The sequence below is a fragment of the Crocodylus porosus genome, unplaced genomic scaffold (genome assembly GCF_001723895.1).
Source record: "Crocodylus porosus isolate Cpor-Errol unplaced genomic scaffold, CroPor_comp1, whole genome shotgun sequence".
NCBI lineage: Eukaryota > Metazoa > Chordata > Crocodylia > Crocodylidae > Crocodylus > Crocodylus porosus.
Window position 1 is genome coordinate 114,680,670 of NW_017728886.1, and position 18,711 is coordinate 114,699,380.

The 18,711-nt window shown below is 44.0% G+C and overlaps 1 long non-coding RNA gene across 1 annotated transcript; it reads right to left on the reverse strand.

Annotated features, from left to right (window-relative positions):
* Positions 1-72: 72 nt before the first annotated feature.
* Positions 73-18,240, reverse strand: LOC109323723. Its single transcript, XR_002104748.1, has 3 exons — positions 18,129-18,240; positions 11,305-11,308; positions 73-83 (listed from the first exon to the last, which is right to left on the reverse strand). It is a non-coding gene; the product is annotated as an uncharacterized LOC109323723 (long non-coding RNA).
* Positions 18,241-18,711: the final 471 nt, after the last annotated feature.

Consider the following 18,711-nt stretch of genomic DNA (forward strand, 5'->3'; position numbering starts at 1 on the left):
GGAACAGTCTGCCAGCAGAGGTGGTTCAAGCACCTACATAGAACACCTTCAAGAGTAAATTGGATGCTTACCTTGCTGGGATCCTATGACCCCAGCTGACTTCCTGCCCTTTGGGCAGGGGACTGGACTCGATGATCTCCCGAGGTCCCTTCCAGTCCTGATGCCTATGAAATCTATGAAATCTATGAAATCCACGCTATCCCTGAGACTTGCAGCAGCTAAAGCAAGCAACCCTGAGGTCCTGGAAGGGAAAAATTTCCCTCAGCTCTCTGGGGCTGTCCTTGGCTGTGGGAACCTGGTTTGGGGTGGGAGGAAGCCTCCCAAGGTGGGGGGACCCTGGTGCCCCAATGCTGGGCTGCATGTGCAAGCAACTGGCCTGGAGGACTCCTTCTGTCCTGTGGCAGTGGCTGAAGCAATAATGGAATAGGGGATAGGGGAAATTCCCCTCAGCTCCCCAGGTCTGCCTGGGTTGGGGGAAACCCCCTGTGGGGGGTCAGCAGGGGGTTGGGATCATGTACTGGGGAGCCAGTTGGGAACACTTGGCTGGGCTGACAATGGGCAGCAGGTTGAGAGATACACTCTAGTGCCCCTTGCTTACTGGCCTGGGTTAGTACAGGTCTCCCGTTGCCTTTCCAATTGAAAACTGAATGTCAGTTCAGTTGGCTATCAGTTCAACCTATGCAGCTTAGAGGAAGCTACCTAGATTGAGTCAATTCTACCTCTGGCTTTTTGACTGGTCTGTACTTAGACATCAGGGGTTTTGTGATATGCTAGACATAAAAGCTGTATTATATTGTTATTCAACCCTGATTGTTTAATTATGAGCATTGTCCAATTTATCATAAATTGTAAATCTTAAAATCAAGTATAGAATTGGATCTTGACATTCTTTTGTTATTACATTGCTCCCTACCATCTAAGAACATTGTAGATAGGAATGTTGTAGATAGGGAATTAGTTGGCTAGATAGGAGACGGCTATATGGGAGGATTTTCAGTGTGGTCTCCACCTTTAAATTGTCCTCATCTATGAGCTTTTAAAATAGAGTCCTACTGGCTCAGATTAATTTGAACCTTTCTGTTTTACCATTATTAACTAATAAAAGATATGGCTTCTTAAGTCAAATTTAGAACCTTGTGCCTTTTTCTGAATATGTTCAAGTAAAAATGGAACTATTTTTAATTGTTTGATACATTATTTGTAACTGTGGTGTGGGCACTTTTTTGCATTTGATAGAAAATGTAGGTTCTTGTCTGTGTGCTCTACCATTAACTGCAAAGGAGTCTTCTTTCTTGTTGTCCATGCAGTTGCCATTTTGTAGTTTATTTTCAGATACTGAATATTAAAGTGTTGTCTCTCTGCTCTCTCTATCTGTTACTCAGTCTCTCTCTTCCTTCTCCCCCTCCTAATTTTTTTTTTTTAGTAGTCATATCTCAAAGTTATCTAGAATGAAAATACATGGTTTTTCCTCATAAAAATATAACCATTCTGCCGGCACCAGTCAGCAGCAACAAAGGCCAGGCTCAAGCCCCCACCCAGAAATCTGGGATTACAGAATTTAGCTAGGGTGTCCCAAATAAACAAAGCCCCCTCCTTGCAAGCAGTGTAAATACAAAGATAGAAAATAAAAGGCAAGGAAAATAAAGCAAAACACCAAAAACAATTTAAAACACTATCAACTACAAGGCATAGTCTATAAGTGGCACCCTTTTCAGGAGGCTTCACCCAGGCCTAGGAGGTCTGAGACTTGGGGGCTCCCCAAAGGGTAGTTTTGGGGGGCTGCACTTCTATACCTGCCTTTCAGCAGTGGATTGGAAAGGAAGGCCCTTACTAGGGAGTTCTGTGAGCTGCATCTTGGGGTTCACTGCATTGTGGGGAGTGACTAGACAGTGTAGGTCTTTCTGTATTGCAAAGGGCCCCTCGTCACTCCTTTCAAAGCCGTAGAGCACTGATCTCCACTTCCAAATGGTGTCTATGATGGTGTTACCTGTCAACTATGTGTTCTTGGGGAACCCTGGCACAGGCCATAGCCTGTCTGACTCTCGCAAAGGTCTCATCCCCCACCCCTCCGAACAAGAACTGATTAGAGGAAGGACAGTAGTATATAGGCTCACCGCCCTTCAATGCAAATGTGACAGGTGGGTGGGACCAGAACTCCCACCTCCTTAGCCATGCCCCTTTCCCCTTGTATGGTATGACCTCACCAGCCCCGCCCCTGACCCCAGTCAAATGATGCGTGACATCGCCAACCCCGCCCCTGACCCCAGTCATGTGGTATGTGACATCAGCAGCTCTGCCCCACCTCCAGTCACGTGGTGTGTGACATCAGGAGCCCCACCCCAACCCCCAGTCATGTGGTGTGTGACACCAGCGACACATGATCCATGATATCAGAAGGACAGCCCATGCGGACCCCCAAAGCCCAACACCCCGGCTGCAAGAACCGCCCTAGATCATGTGGTGTATTTATGGCCTATCAGGTCCCAGACTGATCTAGCCTTCTGCTGAAGCACAGGAGTGGTCTATTGGGTGGCAGGGTGGTGGTATGACCTTTCTAACAACCCGCCCCACCACTCCCAACCAATTGGCAGAGGTTTCAGAGGCCTCAGACCTCCCAAGAATGATGCTGAACCAATTGGAATGAGTAGAGAGGGGGGGATTTGGGCAGCAACCCCACCAGGTCTATCTGCTTTCCCAAACATCCACTCTGTTTATCTGAGACTGTGCTAAGGCAAGCAGGGGCAGATATGGATTCTTTCAGAATGCCTGTAGGCCCACTCACTACAACCCCAAGACGGCCTTATAGAAAGCATTACAGTAGAAATAGTTTTGAGGAGGAGACACGGCCCCTTACCCAAAGACTCTCTGAGATGCCTGACTCTGTTCAGGAAGATCCAATGAACAGGCAAATGGAGGAGGCCCAGACCCTTGAAGCAAACGTTGAGAATTTGGAAGAGGGTATCTTTGTACCAGAGCCTGCATGTGAAGTAGAGGTCATTGCAGAGGAAAGACTGGTAAGAGACTTGGAGCATGTTTGTGGCGACACTTGGGTTTTCAGGGTATTGGTGTGGGTTCACTCCATGGCACGTGTGTGTTTGGAAGTAGTTAAGGACTGATTAAGCAGCAGCTAACTAATGAAGTTCTTTATTTGAACTCCTGTGCAGTTAGATGAAGCCTTTTTAATGACTCCAGAAAACCTACTCACCAGTACACAAGAAGGAATGTATGCTTTCACAGAGAACAAAGACCAGATGAGCCTGAAGAGTTCAGAAGACATCTAGGTATTGAATCAACACAAATTATTACATCACTCAAATGTAAATTCTTTATGAAGCCTCTTGTTCGCATTTCCTTTTATGGCATAATGAAATACTGCTTGAGGAAGAGACTTCTTGACCTATGCTGGGGGTGCACATTTGACCGGGGGGGGGTGAAGAAGCCCACGAATGTCTTATTTGGTTAGATGAAGACATAAACCAAATAATTTAGGAACTTTGTCAGGAAATATGTCTTGATAGGATTTTCAATGCTGTTATAATCATTGGGTTTGTCAGGAACATTCTCAGAATTAATGTGAAACATTTAATTCAAGTTAGAGAGCTTCTAAACACTGTGTATTCTGCAGAAGATCCTAATGCTGCCCTTCATGATTTGATCACTGAGGAAGATAAAACACTCCTACCCCATATTGAATGCTTAATTGGTACTAGATATTATAAAACCCTGCTTAAGAGAAGGGCTTAACAAAAACGGTTTAAAATGGGGTGGGGGTTATATCTTTTGCTGATCTTGGTGGGAGGGTGTGGGATGTGAGGTTGTAAAGCACATCAACAGTTTTCTACAGCTAATGTACATTAGCATTTGTTTTAGTGTCTTGGATCTTTAATCACATACATATAGGGTTTTTTGTGAAGATAAAACCAATGAGACTTAATGACCACTAGAAATGATAAAAAAAGAAAAAAAAAAACCTTCTTAGGAGAAGAGGTAACAAAATAAATTAGTAAATATTGTAAAAGTTTGATGGAAATAAAGACTGAATTTAAAAATATACATTCTCACAGCTTTTTTATGGTAGGAGGGTGGTGTGGAGTGTGTGTTATAAAGATAAACAAGACCACACAAAAAAATAAGGCCATTGTGTTCAGAGTTCTTCTTGTTTTAAGACTAAAGGAGTTATCTTTTACCAAAAGCCCAGCTGTAAAGATAAGGCCAACAAGGCTTAATGGTCACAGGAAATGATAAAAAAAACACTTCTTAGAAGAAGGTTTAACAAAAGAAATTAGTAAATATTATAAAAGTTTTTGAAGGAAATAAAGACTGAATTAAAAATATATATATTCTCACAGATTGTGTATGGTATGGAGTGGCAGGTGTGTATCATAAAGATAAACCAGATCAAAATAAATTAAAAATAAATAAATAAAAGCTGATCGGTGTGTCCAGATCTCCACATATTTTAAGACTATAGGGGTGGGGTTGTCTTTTAGTGGTGACTATTTTAATACAGTTATATTTTAATTTATACATACACTATTTTCCGTAATCTATTATTAAATTTTTAATACAGAGGACTTGCTTATTGTATCATTTCATTTATATTACAGAAAGTTTATCAGGTGGGGAAGTCCCATGCAATTTTACCACAGCAAGGTAAACATTATTTTAAAATGGTAGGTTATTTGTGGCTGTGTTACTATAATCACACTAAGTTAGAACAGCTGTTTATTTTCAAACAGAACCTCTTCTTCTAAAACAGAAAAGCAGAACAAGCACATACAGTCAGATTTTTATCCAGTAGTAAAAGGTAATTTTTCTTAAATCAGCTTCTGAAACTGTGTGTTTCTTGTGGGAGGACAAGCGGTGTGTAGGGGGTTAAGCACATTTTAAATTTGTGTGTGAGGAAAGTGAATTCTCAATGCTGATATGTAAATTTTATATCTCCTAAGTGATCACATGCACCACTCCCAAAGAAGAGCGAGGGTCTGGGCAGAGACCTCTAAAAGCACAAGCAAAAAACCCCAGAAATACTCAGCCTGAAGATCATAATACCCAAAGATCAGAAGACCACTGGGACAGAACAGAAGGGTATGATTATTCAGAGGAAAACAAGCCACATACCTCTGAGAAAATCATATATAAAAAGACAAGGATTCATACCCCCGAAACAGATGATCTGGACCCCTTGAATAAGAAACCCAGGACTGATTACTCACAAAATTTAGAGAAAGAGGAGAGTCTTTCTCCTTTTTTGAAAGATCATGATCATTGTGACGAAAAGAGGGTGGATTTTCAGGGTGGGTGTAACCACCTTGTCTTGAAAGATAATGATTATTGTGAAAAAAGAGAGTGAGTTTTCAGGGTGGGTATAAACAACTTGTCTTGAAAGATCCTGATTATTGTCAAAAAAGAGGGGGTTTAGGGTGGTACTGATAGGCATATACATCTCAGAAAGAGTGTGCAGAGCGCTTTGAAAGATCATGATTACTACCAGAGCAAAAGGGTAAATTTTACTCAGAGAGGAGGTAGTCTGTGTAACTCGGACAGCAGACATGGTCTGTATCATAAGATGGGGAGTCATGGTAAACATGGGGGTAAGAATGGGTGGCAAACCAGCAAGTGGCTCGCAGGTCGAAAAGTAAGGGCCTGGTTAAAGAGGAGTGTGGGGAAGGCTAAACACTGGTTGAGGAAAAAAAAAAGAGAGATCCCCTAGGGATCCCTGAAACACTTCTCCTACCTCCAGTCCTGACCCTTCACCAGAACTCCCAGAGCCAGAGAGAGGGGGTGGAGAATATGGTTTAGGTAGCCCGTTAGGGGGTTCCTAAACCATACCTGACCTTTTACTAGGACCCACAGAGCCAGAGAGGGGAGATGGTGACTATGATTTAGGAAGACCATTAGAGTGTCCCTCAAATGTTCCGAGACCACCCAGGCCTCCCCCACCACCAAGACCTGGAGGGTCAGAGGGTTGGGATAACAAATCTGGTGTAGAAGACAGTTTAGAGGATCCCTCAAGCGCCCCTGGGTCTCCTGAGTCATCAGAGGATGTTTTACTGAACATATATATGGTGCAGGTGAGAAGGCAAGAGTGGTCTGTAGCCAGGTTTGATGGCATGAGGTACACTGAGGAGTTCCATTTTGTGAATTTGGAGTGTGTACCATTACACATAGCATATGAAGCCATAACTGGAGGGGTGGCAGAACTCTGACAGAGATCCATAGGTAATGACTATGTACAGTTACAAATTCAGGCAGCTAGCATGACAAACTGTTTTTACTCTCGAGCTATCAATTTGAACAATTTGACTCCAGAGCTGTTTTTAGAGTGGTTCAGTAACCTGTTACAAAGCCAGAGAGAAATATTGCTCGATTTGACATTTCAGCTGGTTGTGGTCATTGTGAAAGGCCGGGGAGGTGGAAGCCATAGAGTTATAAGCTCTATCCCCTATTCCCAGATCATTACTAAAAAGAGGAAGTATTTAATTGACTTGAATACCTATGATACTAATCTGTATTTTGCAGACAGTCTATTGGCTGCTACAAAATGTAGAGGGGCCAGAGATGCCGAGCTACTAGACGGTGCCAAAGAACTGCATAGGACATTAGGTATGTCTATATATCAAAAGGTTATGCTCCATCAAGTACCTTTGTTTGAAGACCTTGAACAGGATAACATTCACATAGCGATGCATAAGGAAAAAACTGGGTGGAGTTTATTTAAAAGACAGATTACACCCAGATACCCCGACACCTGTTTTTTTCTGCTACATGGTGAACATTATTATGGTATTTTGGATGTGAAAAGGGTGTTTGGCATAAGAAATTATTGCGATGTTTGTCAGACGTTGTACAGCCATAGCCATATGTACAGGCTTCCATGCCGTCTTTGCCTGAGCCCAAACTGCTCTGAAAACATGGGAAGGACACAGAGGTGTCCTAATTGTAAGCTGTTCTGTCATTCCAAAGAGTGTTTAGAAAGGCACGTGGCCCTGAAAAATGGATTGAATGTCTGACTAAAACTCTGTGTGATGAGTGTAAATCTTACATGGACAAAAAACATGAGTGCAAGGGATGGCAGTGCAAACAGTGTTATGAGGAAATCACAGACGTGAACAAACACTGGTGCTTTGTGTCAGATTAAAGAGCCTGAAGAAGGCAAGGGCTACATTCTTTATGATTTTGAATGTGTGCAGGAGATGGGGATGCCCAACTACATTTTGGCAATGGAGCTAAAGACAGGGGGAAAAAAAATGCAGAAAGCCACAGGCAAAACCCCCCAAAAGGCTTATAAAGCTAAGCCCAAAAAACCAGAAAGCACTTGGGAGTTTAAGGGTGAAGAGTGCCTGTCCGATTTTATTAAGGTCTTTATGGATAAAAAGTTCAAAGACTACACCTTCATAGCTCACAGCGCCAAAGGCTATGATGGCTACTTCATTGTCAGCCAGTTACTGAAGGAAAAAATGGGCATGAAACTAATCACTCAGGGTGGTAAACTCATGTGTATTGAAGTGACCAGGCTAGGCATTCGTTTTATAGATTCTTTAAACTTTTTGCCAATGAAATTTAGCAGGCTTCCACAGGTGATTGGGTTTGAAGCATGCAAAGGTTATTTCCCACATTTTTTTAACACAGCAGAAAACCAGAATTATGTGGGGCCTCTCCCAAAGATGAAGTATTAAGGTATTGAAAATATGATGTCAGGTGAGAGAGGACAGTTTTTAGAATGGTATCAGAATAACCGCGATAAGACCTTTGACATGTAAAAGGAGTTGGCCTATTACTGCCAGCAGGACGTAAAAATTTTGAAAGAGGCCTGGTGCCTCTACAGGGATAAGATTATGAAAATGACATGGCGGGTAGATCGAGTGAAAGTAGATGGTGAACTCCAAAATGTAGTACGCTGCATAGATCCTTTCCGATACATCATGCTGGCCTCTGTCTGCATGACCATGTACAGGTTTATGTTTTTGGAACCACAGACCATAGCACTTCTCCTCCCAGACAACTATCATAGACAGAAAAAGAGGTTTTCAACCCCATCTATTCAGTGCCTAATGTACATTTTGGAGAAAGAAAATATTCAAATTCAACATGCTTTACAGAGTGGGGAATTTCAGGTAGGCCCCTATTTTTTAGACTGCTATGCCAACATTGTTGGAGAACCTACGGTGTTTGAATTTAATGGATGTTTTTCCCATGGTTGTGTCACTTGTTTTTCCCACACTTGCTACAATGAGAAAGACCAGAACCCACTAATGGGGACCACCTTTGGGTTTCTGAATTATCAGGCATTGCACAAAGACCGATTATCTCAAGAGAGAGGGGTTTACCTTTAGGACCATTTAGGACCACGAGTGGAGGGCTCTGTTAGAAACAGATGGGGAGCTGGCAGATTTTTTAAACAGAACCCCACTGCCTGCTCCACTGGTGTCTAGGGATGCTCTTTTTGGGGGGAGAACTAATGCCATCTGTCTGTATTACCAGACTAAATCTGGCAAACAGGAATACTAAACACTTTCATACCCACGTGATCTACGGGGTATTTAGCATTGGCCGTAAGCAAGGCCTCCGTGTGGCCCAGTCAGACGCCCAGTACTACCTTCACTTTTTTCACAAAAAGTGAGGCAGAAATGATTTTTAGTTTACAGGGGCCAGCCACTGTGGGACCCATCAAGCATCTTTGCTGCATGTCAGCTTAATTTTCACATCCACACCATTCAGCAACAGATTTTCTTGAAATAACAAATCGTATGGAGATGACCAAGCAGCTCTATCTTATGGCTGCAGTCTGTCAGGTTTGCCCGCCTCCAGAACCCCTGATTATCACCATCCTGCACAACCGTTTCATGATGGCCCCGGGTATCTTTGTAAAACAGGTCGGCAGAAAATTGTGTGGCGAGGGTGTCATTGCTGTAGTTGAGAAAAAATTTGATGAAAGCTCAGTAGGGGTAACAGTTGTTGCTCTGACTTATCAGATGGTCACTCAGAGTGACATCCAGCTGACTGAAGACAGAGGCTAGTGGGGAATTCACCAAACCCACCACTGCCCTGGCATCAAGATCAGTTCCATTACCTATTACAATGTTGCAGCAAAGGTACAGCAGCGTATTGTTCAAATCCATGTAATCTTTGCCATTTCCAGCTATGAAAAAGTCAAGGGAGCTGGATTCGGTAATAGCCAAGAGCAGGGGGATCTCAACATACAGGCTTTTCTCAATGCTGGTCTGCGTAGGGGCTATTTGAAATGCATCCAGTTCAGATTTGATGCATTCTTCAGACCCGCAGTGCTCAAAGGCCATGGTGGTTAAAATATATTTCTGTATCCTCCATGACAGGATCCCTTCTTTCTCCCAGGCTGCTTCTTGGTTTTTCGTGTCTGGCTGCCTCGTCAACTTACCCTCTTCTTTTTAAGGGGTTGAGGAGGTCCTGCACATCTGGAGTCTGTTCGTCTCTCTTTCTTTCTTTTAAGACTCTTTCTTTGAATATACATGAGACCGGACCCCTGCTGCTTTGCCGGCTTGACCACCTTTTCTAGGACAGCTCAGGAGACATGACCAATCACCTTTTTGGCTATGTTTTGTGTCACATTTTTAGCATGGGGCTTAATAATGTCCAGACCCCTTCTCAAAAGCAGAACGTCTTTTCTAAAGAGGCTGTGAAACATGCCTCCCACACCAGCCCCATACATCACAGGCACCCCCTGATATCCGGTAAGACCATACCCAGCCTGGGCTTTATAATAATTTCTGTACAAATTAGGGTCCCCATAGTTTTTTACCATCACCATCGTGCTTTTACTTATTTTAAAACCTCAAAGTCTTCTGGGGGGCATAGGTGAAGCTTAACGATCACCTTACCAAAGCAAAATGAGACGTGTTTGTTCTGATTTGTCTTTATTTCAATGCTGATTGTGTTAATGTGGTGCTGGCTGATGAGGACATAATGAGGGGTGTCATATGTGATGGTGACAAACTCGTTGTTGCTTCCACGGATAGGGATGCAGTGTAGCAAAGTTACTGACAACTCACTGACAAGCTGATGTTCCACGATATCTGTGTAGACATACAGTGAATTGAACCCACCGGTAATATCAGCAAGGAAGGGTGTTTTTTTAGCAGAGACTCTGGGTAGCATTCCCAAAATATAGGCTAGCTCACCATGCATATGAAAACCATAGAAGTTATCTTTGGATTTAAGTCTCACTTTCCTGAATTCTCAGTCGTAGTGCATAACTAGTTTGGGCAGAGCAGGATGGGTGGTAATTGTATTGTTTATAAGATCCAGTAATTCTGTGATGGTTGTATAATAGCTTTGAGGCAGGCTGTACCCCCATTTTTTAGTCCTAGAAATGATTTTGAAAGGCATGTCTTCATTGATGTTGTTCCAGCTGTGTGAGTATTGTATTTCTGCTAACCCTATCTCCCAGTTCCCCAGCAGATCCAAAGGTTTAACCAGTTGTATGGTAAAGCTCAAGCTGGTGTTCTGTGGAAAAATGCTGGAGCATGCATTGCTGGGCAAAGTAATGTAAAAGTTGCCATCACACATCTCAGTCTTCTGACTTAGGTACTCCTATATGCTACAAAATTGGTTGGCTTCCACCCAGCTGTTAAATTTAGACAGCCACCCCAACCATTTTGCCAACAACTGCTTCTTTCTTCCTTTTCCTTTTGTTGCTACAACTTTTTCAACCCTGTAAACTCTGTCCTGTTTGGGGTTCACTTTTTGTAGTTCTTCAGGGTAGAAAGAACCCTTGATAGGTTCATCTTCGTATCTTTTAGGTGGCATACAGGCATCTGCATGCGTCTAAGGACTTCATACACTATGAAAATCTCATCAGTAAATGTCTGTTCATAACCTTTTTCAGACCTCCCTTTGGTCATAGACACTTTCACATGGTCTCCTTTTCTAAACACGGGTACTGCTGGTTTTATTTTGAAATAGTCCCCCCTTACATGGTTTTTCACATCCTTTGAGAGTTTGAGAAGTTCACGTCAACAGGCCCGGTGCGGATAGTTCTGTGAAAACTGTGGTTGTAGCTCTTTATAAACTCTGGTAATACATCAGTGTAGCGAAAGGTGTTGCAAGCTGTAAAATACTTCCACATCTTTGATTTTAATGTTCTGTTAAACCTCTCTACCACTGCCACTTTTGCTTCACTATTTGTCACAAAATGGTGAATATTATACTGTTTAAACAGCTTTCTTAAAGACTTACTTAAAAATTCTTTTCCCTGATCAGTCTGTAATTTTCAAGGTACAGGGCCCTCCATAAAAATGGTTTTAAAGGCCCGAGCTATTTCACCACCTGCCTTCTCTTTTAGACCCACAGCCCAGGCATACTTTGATAATATGTCTGTCGCTGTTAAGATGAACTTAACCCCACCATTGTGCTTGGAAAACTGCTGCATATCCACCAAATCTGCCTGCCATTGCGCATCTATGTCTGAAAAAACAGTCTTGTTTCTTTTAAAATGTTTCCTTGCCGGTTTGTGTAGGGTGTAAGCATCCTGATCTGAAAGTCAAGCAGCAACCCCACTTCTGTTCATAACCTTATTCTGCCTTTTGGTGGCTTCAAGAAGCATGTTCATCCCACCAAAACTTCCAGCTTCACCAGGAAAGTAATAAACTTCCTTTCATATAGCCTCCTGTGTAGACATGCCTGGTAACGGCTTCCCCCAACACCCACCCCCATGCTAACACCCATGTGGTGCATTCAAATGCTTGAGGACAAATTTAAACCATGGCACAAAGATACCCTCTTCCAAATTCTCAACGTTTGCTTTGAGGATCTGGGCCTCCTCCATTTGCCTGTTCATTGGATCTTCCTGAACAGGGTCAGGCGTCTCAAAGACTCTTTGGGTAAGGGGCTGTGTCTCCTCCTCCAAAACTATTTCTACGGTAACTTCTATAAGGCCATCTTGGGGTTGAGCAAGTGGGCCTACAGGTGTTGTGAAAGAATCCATATCTGCCCCTGCTTGCCTTCGCACAGTCTCAGATAAACAGAGTGGTCATTTGGGAAAGCAGATAGACCTGGTGGGGTTGCTGCCCAAATCCCACCCTCTTTACTCATTCCAATTGGTTCAGCATCATTCTTGGGAGGTCTGAGGCCTCTGAAACCTCTGCCAATTGGTTGGGGGTGGTGGGGTGGGTTGTTAGAGGGGTCACACCACCACCCTGCCACTCCATAGACCACTCCTGTGCTCCAGCAGGGAGCTAGATCAGTCTGGGACCTCATAGGCCATAACTACACCATGTGATCTAGAGTGGTTCTTGCAGCCTGAGGGGTTGGGCTTTGGGAATCTTCATGGGCTGTCTTTCTGACGTCATGGACTATGTGGTGCTGGTGTCACACACCACGTGACTGAGGGTTGGGGCGGAGTTGCTGATATCATGCACCAGGTGACTGAGGGTTGGGATGAGGTTGCTGATGTCACATACCACATGAATGTGTGTCGGGGTGGAGTCGATGATGTCACGTACCACATGACTGGGATCAGGGGGCGGGGATGGTGACATCACACACCATACAAGGGGAAAGAAGCAGGACTAAGGGGCAGGGCTATGGGGGGTGGGACTTCCAGTCCCACCCACCTGTCACATTTCCAATGAAGGGCGGTGAGCCTATATACTACTGACACCCCGCCTCCACTTCTGCTTTTCCCTCCTGTGATTCCACTCTCAAAGGTACATGTCTGCTAGCCTAGTTCATGTGTGTAGAATGAGCTGCTGCTGCTGCAGTGGGGGGCTGCTACAGCTATAGCACAGACCCCCCAAAATTATGGGAAAACTCAAATATTTCATCAATGAAAGAGTGCAGGTAAGCAAATACCTTTGGTTCTTGTTAGGCCTATTGTCTGGGAATACCTCTGCTGTGTACTGTAAACAAAAGCTAGTTTCAGCCGTTAAATTAAAGAGGGGGAGATCAGACCCCTAGCCTAACTGGTTAAACTGAGCAGTGTTCTTTTTTAATTAATTGGTTGAGAGTGAAGCTGGGGCAGGGCAAGCCCTGACTGGAAAAGCATGGGTGATGTCATGCCAAATATATAGAAGCTACTTAACTAGAACTCAAGGTTCTTTTTTTCTTCTGGGGCTGAGGAGAGCTAAAAAGCTGAAATGGGAACTGGAAAAACTGCTCCCCATGGTGGTCCCCCCCCCCCTTCACTGGAAAAGAGAGCTGAAGCTATATGAAGGGAAAGACAGGTACAGGGAGAGAAAGTCTCTCTCAGGGCTTGAGACCCCTATTTTCTTTTCCCTTTTGTTTTCTGGGTAATACTGTGGAGGTATTAGTCCCTTGAGCACACCGACCAGGGTGGGAGCCTGGCAGTTTTGCTGGCAGCCTTTGAACCACGTCTGAAAGCCTGGCAAGTTTTAGTTGTTGTTGCAACCTAGCTATGTGGCCAAACCCCAGCTGTATGCGTTGCTGGCAGTTTTGGCTAGAATTAAAGGCCTGGCAGATTTGAGACAGGTTTAAGGCCTTAGTGGGATAATACTATGGGGATAATAATAATACTGACCAGGAATGGAATACTATCAGTTATTGGCGGGTATAAGCCTGGCACTCATTTGTTGTATGCCCAGGCGCTGGTGCAGGATAGGTCTGGGCCCTGCTTTTACTGTTTTACAGCCATTGTATCTTAGCATAGCTGTATAGCCCCACTGTATGTTTGCTGCACATTTGCACCTGGCTTGGGGCTTGGCATGTGTTGTTGCTTTTGTAGCTCTTTATGTCCCAGCAAAGCAGTGTGGTTGGGAGTTTGTTGTGGTACAGGCTCTTTTGTTATTTAGCTGACCTTTCTTTGAGTTTTTTCAGGTTTCTTCCCCAACAGAGCTGGGATTGGGACTAGGAATTTTGGGATGTGGTATGCTGATAAAAGCCACAATGAACCCGTTGTTGCTTGTCACTTTTGGGTGTGTTTATTCATTAGGAGTATATTTCTGGGGTCTCCGTAATTCTATCAATGTGCTGCTTGTGTTACTTGTGTTTCTAAATGGGGCTGTATCTCTCCCTTCTTGAAGTCCTTACTCCCAGTGGAGCTATCTTGTAGGAATCAGTTTCAGTGGGGCTGGGCTCCTCTAACCACTGAATCAGTCCAACATATATGCATATACACGCACAGATTAACAGGGCATGCCTGAGCCAGGCTGGGTTATTTAGCACTGACAGCCTAACACCCTCATATGCCTTGAACTCAGTTTATCAGGGCAACAATAAAATGCAGTCAGACACAAGCATGTAGGTTAACAGAGCGTATCTGAGTCAGGGCGGACTATTCAGGGTTGACGGGCTGACACCCTCATGTGCCTTGAACTCACTTCATCCCTTATTTCAGGAGCACAATAATATATGCAGTTAGACACACACACACACAACAGAGTAAGTCTGAGCAGGCTGAATCCAATCAGCACTTTCAGCTGATACTCTCATGTGCCTCAAAACTCAGCATGTCCCCAATCTCATCACAATGGTCCTAGTAGTAACTCCTTTGATGAGCATATCCCACAGTAGTTTTGGGCATTACAGAGATCTTTAGTTGCTTAGGTAAAAGAAGTGTTACTGCAGAACAAGTGGGTGGTGAAGGGGAAGGAAGAGTAAGTTAGGTTCAGAGAGAGAATATAGCAACCAGCTTGACCATAAGTTATTTCTTGTCAGGTATATGAACTTATGATGATACCAGTAGCAATAGCCATACAAGACAAATAAAACAGTTACAATATTACATAGTTTCAGTTAGGTATTCGGAGAAGCCTAGCTCAAATTTGATGAGCAAAAGTCAGGTTTAGAAAGCTGTGCCTGGAGTACGAGAGTAAAAGTCTGGTTCCTGGAGTCAGAGAGAGAAAAAGGGAGTTGGGATCTCACCATGCAGTGAAGCTTGAACCAGTCAAGGTTCCCAGGTGTTTTTTGGAGTTTGCAGACAGGCAGAACCCTCAGCACAATCAGTGGAGGGATTCCAGGCAGAAAAGGAGTGGAACTGGTGCAGTTTTGAATCCAAGCACCAGGACAGAAACTTGAGCTTGGGTAGGGGTTTTTGTAGAGAAGTAACAATGGCTCAAGGGAGAACACTAGGTTTGTTTATGGGTAAATGATGGCTCATATGTTGGATAATAGGAACTGATAACTCCTGGCTATGGGTGTCATTACTCTGAGGGAGGTCACAATACAGACAGATAGATTCAGTGTTTTGGGTACCAATAAAGGAGGCATTACTAGAAATGGTCTAATAAATGAGTTGGGTGTGTGCAGACGTGGATTGATTAGCATTTGGAGCAGAGATCCCCCATCATGCAGTGCTCCCTTGCTTCTCTGGTCCAAGAATTCAGTGTGGTTCTTGCCCTAGAATCTCTGTTCTCCATTCTAATGAAGGTGCATCTCCTATGTCAATGAGTTGCCATCCGGTTTCCATCTCTGATGTCAAGGGAGTTGCTTCACTCCTATCAACCTTGCCTGGAAGTGTTGCCCTGAGGGGTCAGGCCAATGCTTAGGATCTCAATATTGCACTGTTAGACAGGAGGGTGTGGTGTACAATTGCACATGCACACATAAAAATCAATTAAGTACACACTCACTAGGTGCATGCACCTCATTAGGCATATGCACTCACACTACCAGCTCAGGCACATACACTATACACCCCAAAAGTTAGACACAGATCACTAATTCATATATCATGCACACAATGCCATATATATATGTGCACACACTCACACTAGCAACTCAGATACACACTCATTCAAAATAACTAGTTTGGGTTCACACACACTACACACACCAAATTTAGACAGAATCAGTTACCAGTTACCAACACATTCAATACACATATGTGGATTACTAATTCATATACCACATGCACACAGAGTATCTATCTATCTATCTATCTATCTATCTATCTATCTATCTCTGTGTGTGTATTCACTAATTTACACACATACCACCCACGTACACATACACACAAGTGAGTTCCTAAGTTGGATATTGTGATATGTATATATGTATGTGCTTGGTGTACTTGGGATACCTGGAGAAAGGTTAAGGTCAAAAAGTAGAAGTGTAGGGGGTTAAAGTGATCAGGACCGGGATTAGAATTGGTAGACTGCAGGGGTCAGGGCTGAAGAACGGAGGCTTGGGGGTAACTTTAGGTTAATTGATCTTAATTGATTAAAAGACAATGCCCAAAGCCTGCAGAACAGGGAAGTATGCCAGCACAGAGTGTGGGACTGGAGCCAGAGCTACAGGGTAGCTGAAAACATAGACAGGAAGGGGGAAAATGGGACTAAGGGAAAGTGTGGGTGTTAAAGAGGGGCTTTGGGTGTGGGGAGCCAGAGGATGGCTCCAGGGCAGCTAGGGAAGTTGCAGAGAGTGGCAGTAGGTGCTGGAAGCTGGAGAGAACTGCAAAACAGCTAATAGGAGCTGGGAGGCTGTGGAGGGGGTGGGAGCCGAATTACAGAAGGTGAAGGGGGGAAGCCTGAAATCAGAGAGTGAGGCAGCAGAAAGTCACAGGAAAAGCAGCAGGGACAGTAGGAAAGCAAGGAGAAGCTGAGAGGTGGCAGAAAAGGGGAGATGGAATTGGGAGGAGATGGGGAAACTAGCAGAGAGGGTGAGAACTGGAGCTAAGAGAGAATGAGGCTGGAATTTAAGATAGGGAAGGGACTGGAATTCAGTAAAACATATCCCAACCTGGGGTTGCGAATGACAGTGGTTTTATTGAACAGGGGAGATGGTACCACAATGCCAAATTGGTTCCCTTGCACCCACACACACACACTAGCAGCAGGGATTAGAGAGGCTTGGTGCAAGGGCTGAAGTCCACTGAAGTCCAGGAGGAGAGAGAGACAGAAAGAGAGAGAGAGTCCAAATTGTAGGAGGAGGTGTGCAGGTAATATCTACATATCCCAGGCTGGAAAGGTGTCGTTGTCTAGTAGATGTTGTCCAGAAGGGATTGCTGGCAGGGCCTCTGGGGTGGATAGGTGACATGAAGCTGGTCTGGTCCAGATGGAAATGGTGTTCCCACTGGGTCCTTCTTCACTGTCCCTCTTTATAGGGGCAGACCATGTGTAACCCTAGTGACAGGAGGCATGCCCAGGCAAGGGTCAGCTGCTGGTGTACTGAGCATGTGTGCTGCATGCAGGGATGTGCAGTTTTGGGTGTCTGTAATGGTGAGAGTTGCTGGTTTTGCAGGGTCTTTTGTTTTTCAAATGCTGGCCTTGTCTCCATTCCTGGGTGAGGTCCAAGGTTCCTTGATGAATCAATATGAGGTGGTGGCCCAGTCATTACAGGCCATTCAGTAGAGGCCTCCTACCATTGTTTCTCATTCATCTGGGAACCAATTTACATGAGAGGGGTACAATGACTCATATTGTTGCAACATGGGATGCCCAGGCAGAGGACAGAAGATAGAGGCTTGACATATAAAATGGAAACTTGACATGACTGTGGTTCAATTGCAAACACAGGCCTAAACCATACAATATCCATATGAAACAAAAAAAATCAATACAAAAATGACAATACAATATACAACAGTAAAAATTAATACAAACCTAATAATTATAAAACAATGGATATCCAAAACCAAAAACTTGCCACCAAAAATAAAAATGCTTAAAGTTTATCCTAATTTTGAGCTCACTGATACTTATCTATAAGGAATAGAGAGGGAGAGATAAGTCAGAAGTGGTTGGGGAAGGGGAAGGAATGCATTTTAAGATAAATAATTAAAAAAAAAATGGGGGTTTTGCTACAGAGGGATTTAGGTGCATCTCCCACTGCATTTTCATTGTCTTTTGTAAGTCCTTAGTAGTTTATGGGCTCACCTCTCTTCAATGCAAATGTGACAGGTGGGTGTGGCCAGAAGTCCTGCCCCCCTGGTCCCACCTCTTTTCCCCTTGTTTGGTGTGTGATGTCACCAGCCCCATCCCTTGCTCTGTCATGTGATGCATGACAACACCAGCCCCACCCCCTAACCCCAGTCACATGGTATGTGACTTCATCAACTCCGTTGACTTTTTCACTGGTGGCCACAGTCAGGGTAATCCCTTTGACCTTCAAGCAAACCTTTCCCCAGACAACTTGTACCCATAGGTTTTCAGGCCGGCTGACAAACTCTGTGATGTGTTCACCTGGTGGGATTTCACTGGTGAACTCGCCTAAATAATCGCCTAGCAGGGGGTTCGAATCTCCCTTGCGGCTCACAAATATCACAGAATCTGTGTTGTGGTACAGACACTGGTCTTTCAAGCTGTCTAACAGCTCGTACAACTCTAAGTGTGCATAAGCAGTGGTGAAACAGTCTATAAAGATGTTTGTGTAATGCTCTTTGGAGTACTTCCAAGACACGCAGGCTGCCTCATCATCGATAAAGTTGCAAGATGAAATTTCATAGGCGGGAGAAAAGAGGTAGCCAAAGAGTTCTTCAGGTTTTCTAATGATGCTGGTGTTGGGCAAGTTGGTTCTCTGACTGAATTTACCCCACAAAGAATTTAGAAATAATTTTGCTATTTGGTGCTTTGCAGGGTTGGGTTTGATATGCTCTGGGCGTAAGGTTACGCCTTGTTTTTGCAAGAAATTGGCCACGTATCTCTCTTGTTTTTCTTGGTTGGTACACCAGGTGGTGTAGCCCGAGGCTTCCTGCTTATGTTGGAGGTGCATTTTCATGTACTGTGAAAAAAGGGTGCTAGACTTCTCGGCAAAATGCCAGACTTCATAGAATTGAGCTAC